General features: G+C 46.1%; 1 long non-coding RNA gene across 1 annotated transcript; it reads right to left on the reverse strand.

Annotated features, from left to right (window-relative positions):
- LOC102172252 lies at nt 3,902-11,154 on the reverse strand. The gene is made up of 4 exons (XR_001918091.1): nt 11,067-11,154; nt 7,736-7,832; nt 5,852-5,972; nt 3,902-3,938 (listed from the first exon to the last, which is right to left on the reverse strand). It is a non-coding gene; the product is annotated as an uncharacterized LOC102172252 (long non-coding RNA).

The raw sequence follows: 12,379 nt of genomic DNA on the forward strand, positions 1-12,379 counted from the left end.
AAGTTCTGTTGTTGCCTTCTGGTGTCACTTTTTCTCTCTTTTGTAATTTTTTCTTTTTTTGAAATCAACCTCTGTTTCACATAGCATTTGGAATTTCATAGGAACTTCATTAGTCACTCAGAGTATCCTGGTCCCAAATATCACCTGCATCTCGACAAATGTTCCACCCACTGAGTAGTCATCGCTGCCACCACCACCACCACCATCATCATCAAGAAGTCAGTGCCCAATTAAGATAAACCTGCTGGGATCAAAGGTGAGTTGATGCTGGAGAAGGAGGGCTGGAGACCACCACCAGGGGAGACTCTTGCTGGGAAAGCAAACCCTGGGGAGGGCGATAGAGGAGCCTGGGCTACTTCTGGATCCCAGCTATCATTCCTCTCTGACTTTCTCCCATTTTAAAGCCTTTCATATTCCTGGCCTCTCGTGGCTAGTTCCTCTGCCTCACTACTCTGGCCCCAGTGTGTTCTTTAGTCCAAAATGAGTGGTTTCTCCCTTCCCCTCACTCTCTAGTCCCCCTCCCCTCTTAGTCCAGGCCCCAGGCTCCTTCCTTCTCTCTCCCCTCTTCCACCTGCATGCATTCCCCCCTGCTGTGCTCAGCTGCAGAAATGCCAGCTTCCTAACACCCGGCTCCATTAGTGTTGTCTCCCCTCCTTTCCCCTCTAACAAGCTGCTCTCAACCTTGGTCTCATGTGTGTCCCTGGTTCCTGCACTGCTCTGGGGGTGGGGGAGTCGGGCCTTCCTTCAGCCTCTCATAGGTCTGTATGGCCTCCTTCAACTCCTCCTCCAGCTCCCTGCCCAGCTGCCTCAGCTTCTCAGCCAACTCTGTCTTTGCCCTCTCACGTAAGTGCACTGACTCTTACCAGGAAGCCCACATTCACTAGAGGGGAGATTCCTGCAAAGCCTAATCCAGGCCTTTTTCGTCATTACCAGAGCCGTGCCTTTGAAAGCTTCGTTCACCTCCTTGCTGGTTTGGACAGAGACTTGCCCAGTGCTCATGAAATTTTAGCATGGGCTGCTAACTGAGAGTTGTCTTTCACCAGCTTCGCAACATGGACATGTTTCCTAACCCCTTGCATGGATTTGTAGACTTTTGCTGTAGGAAAAGCCATCCCAAGTGCACACAGACATCGAGCTCCCACAGACACCTTTTCTTTGATGCTAGTTGACAACGGGCCACTGGCTTCCGTTTCTGCTGATGACCTACTAAAGTGGTCCACGATGCTGGAGGACACAGTGGGCACAGCAGCTGCTGCTCCCAGCCCTAACCCAATGGTCAAGAACGCCAAACTGGCCCCTGCTGTCACGGGTGCCAGAGCCAGGCCAAGGGTGCTCAGAACACCAGACACAGTGCCGGTGGAGTTGGCCACCACCTTGAAGATGGTCCAGTCCCTGTGCGACTTGTCAGCCCTGTCTGCAAGTGCACAGAGCTTGCTTATGCTCTCTTCCAGCTCCTGTTTCACCTGAGGAAACTCCTTTAAAAACCTCTGCCTGTCTAGCAGGTCCTGTTGGAATCTCTCTTGGTCTTTCATAGCCAAGTCTGTCTTCAACTCATTCAGAAATTTACATAATGCCTCCACTTCTTCCCTGTAACAAGGAACATCAAGGGATTAAGAAAGACACTTTGTTTGTCTGTAAAATAAGCTCAATGGATCTATTCTACATAAACCACAGAGATTTTATTATAAATCACAAGGGAAAAATTTTACAAACGTAAATTATTTTCAACATTAAACATATGTTTGTACTTCATGGATACTCCATTATTCAATCATGAAATAAACAAGCAAAAGCCATTTAAGATAGTCTTAAGAGAGGTATTTGATGAAGATGCCTCAGAGGCAGGTCAATGCAATCACTTCCAAAGAACTAGTGGGGTGGAAAGTCCATAGAGAAACTAACAGAAGTGAGATTGGGGGAGAAAACCTTCATTCAAGGGCCTGAGTGTGTAGTGAGGAGTCAACCTGCTCTTTGCCTTTGCTGCTGGGAAGTGGTCCCTAAGCTCCTGGAATATTCTGGCTGATAGGAGTGTCCTTGTCTGCCTGGGCCTTTGGCCACCGGACAGTCTGACAAAGTGACATATGATGGTGGCTTTGGGTCATGTAATATCTGCACTGAGCTCCAGAGGATTTGGACACTAGGGCATTAGTCTGACCTCTGGGAGTACTCAGAGACAACAGGCCAGGGTATTAATAATTTGTTTTTAATTTTTTAGCTTGGAAATGATCACAGTTCAGTTCAGTTCATTTCAGTCACTCAGTCGTGTCTGACTCTTTGCAACCCCATGAATCGCAGCACGCCAGGCCTCCCTGTCCATCACCAACTCCCAGAGTTCACTCAGACTCACATCCAGCGAGTTAGTGATGCCATCCAGCCATCTCATCCTCGGTCGTCCCCTTCTCCTCCTGCCCCCAATCCCTCCCAGCATCAGAGTCTTTTCCAGTGAGTCAACTCTTCACATGAGGTGGCCAGAGTACTGGAGTTTCAACTTTAGCATCATTCCTTTCAAAGAAATCCCAGGGCTGATCTCCTTCAGAATGGACTGGTTGGATCTCCTTGCAGTCCAAGGGACTCTCAAGAGTCTTCTCCAACACCACAGTTCAAAAGCATCAATTCTTCAGTGCTCAGCCTTCTTCACAGTCCAACTCTTACATCCATACATGACTACTAGAAAAACCATAGCCTTGACTAGACGGACCTTAGTCAGCAAAGTAATGTCTCTGCTTTTGAATATGCTATCTAGGTTGGTCATAACTTTTCTTCCAAGGAGTAAGTGTCTTTTAATTTCATGGCTGCAATCACCATCTGCAGTGATTTTGGAGCCCCAAAAAACAAAGTCAGCCACTGTTTCCACTGTTTCTCCATCTATTTCCCATGAAGTGATGGGACCAGATGCCATGATCTTCATTTTCTGAATGTTGAGCTTTAAGCCAACTTTTTCACTCTCCTCTTTCACTTTCATCAAGAGGCGTTTTAGTTCCTCTTCACTTTCTGCCATAAGGGTGGTGTCATCTGCATATCTGAGGTTATTGATATTTCTCCCGGCAATCTTGATTCCAGCTTGTGCTTCTTCCAGTCCAGCGTTTCTCATGATGTACTCTGTAATGAAGTTAAATAAGCAGGGTGACAATATACAGCCTTGATATACTCCTTTTCCTATTTGGAACCAGTCTGTTGTTCCATGTCCAGTTCTAACTGTTGTTTCCTGACCTACATACAGATTTCTCAAGAGGCAGGTCAGGTGGTCTGGTATTCCCATCTCTTTCAGAATTTTCCACAGTTTCTTGTGATCCACACAGTCAAAGGCTTTGGCATAGTCAATAATGTAGAAACAGGTGTTTTTCTGGAACTCTCTTGCTTTTTCCATGATCCAGTGGATGTTGGCAATTTGATCTCTGGTTCCTCTGCCTTTTCTAAAACCACCTTGAACATCAGGATGTTCACAGTTCACGTATTGTTGAAGATTGGCTTGGAGAATTTTGAGCATTCCTTTACTAGCGTGTGAGAGGAGTGCAATTGTGTGGTAGTTTGAGCATTCTTTGGCATTGCCTTATTGGGATTGGAATGAAAACTGACCCTTTCCAGTCCTGTGGCCACTGCTGAGTTTTCCCAATTTGCTGGCATATTGGGTATAGCACTTTCACAGCATCATCTTTCAGGATTTGAAATAGCTCCACTGGAATTCCATCACCTCCACTAGCTTTGTTCATAGTGATGCTTTCTAAGACCCACTTGACTTCACATTCCAGGATGTCTGGCTCTAGATGAGTGATCACACCATCATGATTATCCGGGTTGTGAAGATCCTTTTGGTATAGTTCTTCTGTGTATTCTTGCCATCTCTTCTTAATATCTTCTGCTTCTGTTAGGTCCATACCACTTCTGTCCTTTATCGAGCCCATCTTTGCATGAAATGTTGCCTTGGTATCTCTAATTTTCTTGAAGAGATCACAGTAATAGACAAATAAAGCATCACGATAATAAATAAAAGATTGCAGCCTGGTCCTACTCTCATTCAACATCACAAAAGGGTTTTTGTTGTCATGCATTTAAAATTCTTTAACACTGAATTAACTTCCTGGCAACTAACAAAAAAGAAAGACTGTGACAATACGAAGAGAGACACAAATTGAGCACTGCAGACACTGCACAAATAAACAAAATACATCGACACAAACCCAGAGCTTTCTAGAAATCTCATCTTGTGACAACGCCCCAATTTATTTGATGTTATATTTCAGGCAAAATGAACATTTTTTTAAAAGTCACAATTTGTTTTTAAACAGGGTGAGCACCCCTGGGGCAGTGCTCTCTGTGTCCTGCCACACCTTGAACCCAAGGGCAGTAACTTGTCCTGAGGACAATGGAAGCTTCATGTGTGAAACCTGCCCAGACTCTGTCCTGGAGCTGAAGGGAACCTGAATTCCAGTCTGCAATAAACTGTAGCTGGAATCCTGACATCCTTCAGTGCCCAGCATCCCTGACCTCTCGGGGGTCACCAGCCTAACTCACACCTTACCTGGCGACAGCTTAACATACCTGTACCCTACGGCCCTGTGCAACTTTATGGAGCCTCTAAAGATTCAAGAGACTTGAGGAAACATCTATCTGAATTGCTGAGCCTGAAGAGACCAGCACTTGCAAGGCTGGTGCAGGAAGTGTTTTCCTCTTTGTTGCGGATTCGTGAGGTCCTCAGAATCCCTCAAATGAAACACAATCACAGCCACTCACTGTGACCCTGGAGGGCTCACTGAGCCACACGGCCTTCCCACTGTTGGGGCAGCTCCATATAGACTAGAAGAGGGTCCCAGATGGAGGGAGAAGCCAGGTCCCAGGCAGGGTGTGGAGGACACAGTCACCCAAGGCCCTCTAGTCCAGCGTGAGGGGATCCCGCAGGGAAGAAAGAAATGTCCCGCCTCCCACTCCCGGAACCTCTGCTAGCATCACAGCCCCTTCAGGTCCGTGTCCTCGGGGCCCACTCTCTGCACTCTAGTCCTGGCCCTGCTGCCCAAGCCTGCCTGCTCGTCCTCCAACCTGGACCCTCTGCTCCACCCTGACCCCTGGGCCTGACCCTGGTCCAGGCCGCCCTGGTCCTTTGGATGAGATGATTGCAGTCGATTTCCCATCTCTGACCCTGCAGTTCACTCTGAGGCCATCACCACGATCCATCAGACTGAATTGCTATTCCCACTGGACACAGGACAGATCTTAGATTCAAAGTCTTAAGCCCACAGGCCCAGGAGTTGGGCAGGGCTAGATCCAGGATCCCACCAGCTCCTCCAGTTCCTCTCTAGCCTCTCTGCCTTATGGGCCAGCAGGACCCTGCAGGGCTGGTACATTTCCTAACATGGGGAATAGAAAGACTGTAGGCAGGCCCAGGACACAAATGGTGGTGTCAGGATTCTCCAATTTGTCCCAAGGGAAAGTCTGCTTGGTTCTCCTCACCAGAAAGAAGACCCTTGACCCCTGTCTCTTCCTAACAAGTTTTTAAAATGTTACTATCGATTGAGTACTTACTCTGTGTCTGTCATTATGGGAAGCACTTTACATGCATGATCTCAGTGTCCTCACAATAAAAATGAAAAGATGAAGAAACTAAAGCTGAGAGCAGTTCAGTAACTTGTCCAGGGTCACATAACCTGCCCTTCCTTGCAGATTTCATCTCTTCTCAACCCACAATCATTCACTGTCAGCAATTGACATGGAGGAAACATTCCTGATGGGATCTTGAGAAGGAACATCCCTGACCCCAACAATAGGGTCCTGCCTGGAGGAGGCGTTCCTGCCAGGAGGAAGCTAGCCTGGTGCTGGGGGACATGGGTGACCTTCCTGGTGCACCTGTGCAGGTTACCTGGACAAACTGGCCTCAGCCTCAATTCTCTCCAGGAATTCATTCAGCAGGAGTAGCAGTTCGTCTCTGCTCAGTGTGTCCCAGAGACATTCAACGACCTCTTCAAAAAAGACCTCAATATCTAGATGAAAGAAAAGGGAGTAAGATTAGAAGAATTTGTGGTGGGACATAAACGTTATTGAGTATAAAGTACTTAAAATTCATCTTGCTGAGCAGCAGCCACCTGGGGTGCTCTTGGTGAAGTCACCTAGGATTATGGATGGACTGTCCCACCCCCCTCCCCCAAAATGTGTTGAAGAGTTAACCCCCTGGTGACCTTACTGAAGATAGGGCTTGTAAGGAGGTTAGGTGAAATGAGGTCCTAGGCAGGACTCCCAGGTAAACTGAGGCCATAGGTGGGGTTCCCAGGGAGTTCTAGTGGTAAAGAACCTGCCCGCCAATGCGGGAGATGTAAGAGAGGCAAGTTTGATCCCTGAGTCAGGAAGATCCCATGAAGGAGGGCATGGCAAGCCACTCCAATATTCTTCTTTTAGAACCCCATGGATAGAGGAGGCTGGCAGGCTGCAGTTCATGCGGTTGCAAAGAGTTGGACATGACTGAGCAACTGAAAACACAAGTGTGATTTGTTAGTTACCACTTCCAAAATAGACTGGAAGCACCCTATAAATGAATGCTTTCTTGTTTGGACAATGGAACAATTGAATACTCACGTTAAATGGGATAAAGAATGTAATGACTACAAAGAGCCTCAGATCACTACAGGGTAAGATTACTCCCCCAATGAGTTATCAAAATTGCTGTGTGATTTCAGAGATCTGGAGGTTATAGAATTGTAGGTAAGATATTGGTGGCCAGGCTATATATGTGTGTGGGGGCTGGGAGTTGATATCAAATGTGTTTCTTGGTAAATCCACACAAAGAGGCATTATCCTTATTTCACAGAAGAAGCAAGTGAAACTCAGACAGGACAATGGACAGCCCAAGGCCACAAAGCCGAAAGCTCTGAGGTTGAATCCAGACATTTCTTGGACATGACTTTGGATCCTCCTTACATTTAAAACTCCTGTGATTTGTTCATTCTACTCTATAGCACACGATGGGGATTCTTTGCAACTCATTTTTGGTGGTGAGCATGCAGTAGCGTATATAGAAGTAGGAATATAATGTGGTGCACACGAAACTTAGAAAACATTACAAACTCATGTTACCTAATTTTAAAAAAGACTTTAGGACCACTCGCCATTGAGTAAAACTACCATGTAAGAGGATTCCTGCTTCTGACCACAGACTCTAGGATGGGCAGGAAGGGGATCAACCAGGTGGAGGAGGGGTGGAGCCAGATGTGATCCTCATCACCCCTCCCCTCCAGGTGGGAGGCGGCAAAGGCCAGATTGGGGTTCAGTGCAGGGTCCACTGACCCTTGCAGAGTGGCTGGGCTGATGGCCAGGAAGAGCCAGAGGAAACAGCTTCTGTAGTGATGCCCAGCATCTGGGAGCGGGAGGAGGCTTGGGCCAAGGGAGAGAGCAGGAGACGCTCCTGTGATGCTGGAGGACCTCCTCTCCAGGCCTGCCTGGCCTTGGGGACGCCCATCTGTGGTCCGTGCTCCGCGTGCGCTCTCCCGGCCTCCATCCTGAGTCACTTGCTGGGGGTGGGAGAGGCGGGAGGTCAGCGCCCTGGTCGTGGCTCCCTGAGGAGAGGGCCGGGAAGGAGGCTGCGGGCAGACCCCAGGGTGAGGGAATCTCCCGGTCTCCCTTGGAAGCTCAAGGATGCCTATCCATCCTCTTCATGGCTCTTGATTCCTCTGTAGTTTAATTCAGCCTGGAAATACCACCCTCACTTCTGGGTCACACATAGGAACCTTCCAGAGAACAGGCAGCTGACTACCTGAGTAATGTCCAATATTTTCTGAGCAGCAGGGGCTCTCAGCGATCTCCCTTCAGCTCCTTGTCTGCAGCAGGCTGAAGGAGGTGTGACCTCACCCCTGGGGAGAGAAAAGAGACTGTGAGCTCCTCTGTGAGGGAGCAGCGGCTGCAGGGAGCAGCGAGGGACAAGTTCTCTGGTGGGTTCCCCCGGGGCGGCCACCACTGCCTCCAGGAACCAGCCCAGTGCGGCTCTCTGTCTCCTGGGCTCTGCTGGTTGTTAGTTAAGAAAAGTCATTCACCTCCTACAGCTCCTTCCAAGCCAAGTCAGAGTCCTGCTCTCCTGTTGGGGCACAAGGAGAAGGTATCAGACAGGAGACAGCCATCTGCGAAGTTATAGGAACAATAACACCAGAGACTAGAACAGATAGGAGGTGATACTCTGGAGTGAAGGGAGGTTGGGACACCTGTGTTTTTGAATTGGTAATAACTAATATTAATGATAACGTTGATCCAGTGTCCTTGACATGCAGGTGCCTGAAACTCACTCAGACTTAGCTGAGACAAATTGTCACGCTGGTGCCAGAGTCTGGACTAGAACCTGGGTCTTTCTGATCCAAATCACATGTGTGTGATGACTATGCTCTACTCCCTATAATATACAAAATATTTATTTGTGGATATATGTTAATTCGTAAATGACTCTTCATTCCAAAATGATGTCTTGTTCCCTATCAATCTCTCCGGGATAAAGTTCTTGCTGATACAGCTCCCATAGCCCAGGTCCTCCTTGCTTATGGAAGAGCCTTTTTTCCCACAAGGGCCTGGAGTCCCACCAGCCCTGCCCCAATTCCTGTATCCCTGCTCTGAGTGGCTGAGACCCCCTGCAGCTGTTCTGTCCTCCTTGCTTTCCCCTCCTGAATACTGGGCTTGGTGTAGTTTCTAATCCTTATGTAAATAATAATGCAAAGAATATTCTGCTTGTATAAAACTTCACCTACATCTGAGACTGTATCCTTAAGCTATATCTAGAAGTAGAATTAAGATCAGATGGCATCAACACCTAAAAATTTTCCATACCTAGAGCCACCATGCTATGCAAACAAACTGTAGCAAATGTTCACACTTATAATATATGAGGGTGTCCATCCTTTCAGATAAACCCATTCTCAGTGGTCTTTCTTTAAAAAAAAAATCAGATATTTATAATTAAATCATTTATTTTGGTTCTGAATGTGATTATCTTGCCATGGGAGAGGAGGAAGGAAAGCAAGTGTTGATGATGTTGAGCTACTATTTTTAAGAACGCAAAAGAGCGTCTGTCAGCTACTCCTCCTGAGACCTGACTGAAATGATGGTGAAGGTATATATGGGTATAATACCATCTGCTGATAAGAGTGCTGGTTTCTGTAGTGTGGTGGTTATCACATTCACCTAACACGCAAAAGGTCCCCGGTGCAAAATCTAGTGGAAACAGCTTCACGTGGGCTTCCCTTGTGGCTCAGTTGGTAAAGAATCCACCAACCCACCAAGAATCCAGTGGGTTCGATCCCTGCGTTGGGAAGATCCCCTGGAGAGGGGAACGGCTACCCTTCCAATATTCTGGCCTGGAGAATTCCATGGACTATGTAATCCAAGGGATCACAAAGAGTCAGACATGACTGAGCAACTTCCACTTTCACTGAGAAGAGCAACTGGTGTTTGTGATCCTTGCTCTGCATTGGTATCGGCTCTGAAACTTTACCAATGGTCCCTCATATGTTATTCCATTAGCTTCTGAGGTCTGTACCATTGTATCCTCATTTACAAATAAGGAAGCTGACACATAGATGTTACCTGACTTACCTAAGGTCAGAAGTCTTGCCCTTGGTACACTGGTTCCACCCCACTCACTGGCTCAAGAACCCATAGCCTGCCTCTCCTCCCTCTGCTGCTAATAAAAGCAAGCATGGGAGCAGTAGGAGACCGGAGTCTTTCACGAATATTTGAAGACTCACTGGGTGGAGAAGTGATAACTGGGTGAAGAGGAGCACAGCAGAGGGAGAGAAACAGGGAGCGTGTTCACAGGAGAGAAGAACGGTCTGCTGGGCAGAGCCCCGGAGAGGGAGCAAGATGAGAGGGAGGCTGAGAGGAGAGCAGGGGACAAGCCCACCACCCCCACACCCCATCCCATATTCACAGCAGCCTTCACTGTTCACCAGGCTTTTCAGAAAGTTACTTGAGAATGAGATGCAGGGCAAAAAAATAGATTATGTGTTTGTTTAATTATGGAGGAAGGTAAAGGATACCCATGAGAGAGATAGACGTGGGATCCAGGAGTCAGGAACATCAACCCCGTGGGAAGGGAATCCAAGGATCCCAGCTGGGCACGCAGCAGACCTAGAGAGAAACCAGTCCAGAATGGGATAAGAAGTGCAGAGTCTGTGGAACAGGGACTCGGTATCACATGAGGCACAGTTGGAAAGAAATGGAGGAAATGTTGAAGATAAACAGTGCAAGGGGTGAAAATGAAGCCAATTAGAAACATTAGGAAAAACCAAAGCTCAGGAGGAGAAGGGAATGACAGAGGATGAGATGGTTGGATGGCGTGACTGACTCAATAGACTTGAGTTTGTGTAGGCTCCGGGAGTTGGTGATGGACAGGGAGTCGTGGCATGCTGCAGTTCATGGGGTTGCAAAGAGTTGGACATGACTGAGAGACTGAACTGAACTGAAGTGAACTGCTGAGAAGCATGTACAGCTATATGGTACAAATTAGCTCTTAAAAAATGAATTAAAAAATCACAAAAAATGTAAACACTTTTGTTTGACTTAAAAAAAAAAACAATCTAAAGTAAATATATCTATGTCCAAGTCTTTTGGAGACTTTTTTAAAACTGAAGTAATATTAATATATATAATATGATATAACTCCAAGTGTATTAACTCACTGGTTTATTAGTGATTCAGAAATCTTAGTTTTATTTCATTTATAGTCATTATAAAATATCCCTATCTTTTAAAATGAAACAGAGTATTTAAATATGTGAAGTAAGTGTACTTGTTAACTTAAAAATCAAAATACACTTCTAGAGCTTGGGAGCCGAGCACTGAAGGGAGGAGGAAGACTAACATCTCAGCTTACAAAGCTGGGAGTCAAGAAATAGGAGGTGCAGTCGAGAGCATAAGAAACCAAGATGCAAATAAAGTGCTTACAAGTACAAAGCTTCCTAACAGAGGTATACAATTAGAATAATGATATAAGGAGAAGAAGGGGAAAGGTATAATAGAAAGTATATAAATAAATGAAATCCTTATTTTTCCTAATAAGAAGCAAACAAATACTATCAAATTTAAGTCAAGAAAAAGCAACTTACCACTTCCTAGCTATTGTGGTTGATGACTTCCCACTTTGCACCAGGCACCTTCCCAATTACTTGCTATGAATTCACTTCCTTTTAGTTCTCACAATGATCCTATTAGAAAGGAAACTGAAACTCAGAGAGGCGAAGCAATTTACTCAAAGCACACAGCTAGTGCTAGAGCCAGACTCCAAGTCCGGCTTCCTGTCTCCTGCACACACATTCTCACACTACAGCAGCTCCCAATGTAGTGATATCATTTAAAGACATTGATGAACTATCTAAAGAAGAAGCTTTTCCTTGGAAAGGAATGAGCAGAAAGCAAATGAGCAGAACCCTCTGTACAAATTGATCTGTTCTAACCATATGCATTTTTAGGACTGGATTTTTTAACTCTAAGACAACAGAAGTCACGTTATAGCAGTCAGTAGCCCACAAGAATGGGGTGGTTTCTGGGGCCACCACCTTAAAGATGATGGAAGCGGCTGAATTAAATGCCAACCAGAAGTGTGTGACTCATGCTGTGACAATGTTAGTGTAGGAACATGTTCGTGTAGATGAAGCCTAGTTCTCTAGAAAAGCAGGCGTGAAAACAGGGTGAAACCAGAATGATGAGCGTGAACTGTGACCTTAAACAGATGCTGTCCAGCAGCATTTGCCCACCCACATGGGCATCCATGGGCTTCCGTCCACTCAAAGGAAGGAAGACCCCTTGCAGGGGAGGTGAATTCCAGAGACTGCATCTCTGCTCCTGCAAAGGCAAGGATGCTCTTGAAGGTGATCAGAGAAGTGGTCATAAAGGAGCACCCACGTATAATAATAACAATAAAAGATAATGATTGCTATGAAAGTTTCATTGAGACAGGCAGAGTCTGTGAAAGGCCATGAGTTCATCAGTCAGTCAGTTCAGTCGGTCAGTCATGTCCGACTCTTTGCGACCCCATGAATCACAGCAAGCCAGGCCTCCCTGTCCATCACCAACTCCCGGAGTTCACTCAGACTCACGTCATGTACTTATTGCCAGTTTATTAAATGTTTTCCAGTTCTTCTGTGTTTTCTTCTTGTTTCAATTTCTTCCCTTCTAGTTTGATGGTCTTCATTAGTGGTATGTCTGTTTTCCCTTCTCTCCAGGTTATCTGTATCTACTGTGGGTTTTTGATTTGTGGTTACCATTGGGGTTCATATATGTTGACCTAAACTTATCTACTTTTTCTAAATTGGCAGTCATTTACACATTCCAAGAAAATTTTTACTCCCTTCCACAACATTTTTTTTGATACCATATTTCATATCTTCCTGTGTAAATATCTATTCACTATTTTTTATAT

The sequence above is a fragment of the Capra hircus genome, chromosome 5 (assembly GCF_001704415.2).
Source record: "Capra hircus breed San Clemente chromosome 5, ASM170441v1, whole genome shotgun sequence".
Classification (NCBI taxonomy): Eukaryota; Metazoa; Chordata; class Mammalia; order Artiodactyla; family Bovidae; genus Capra; species Capra hircus.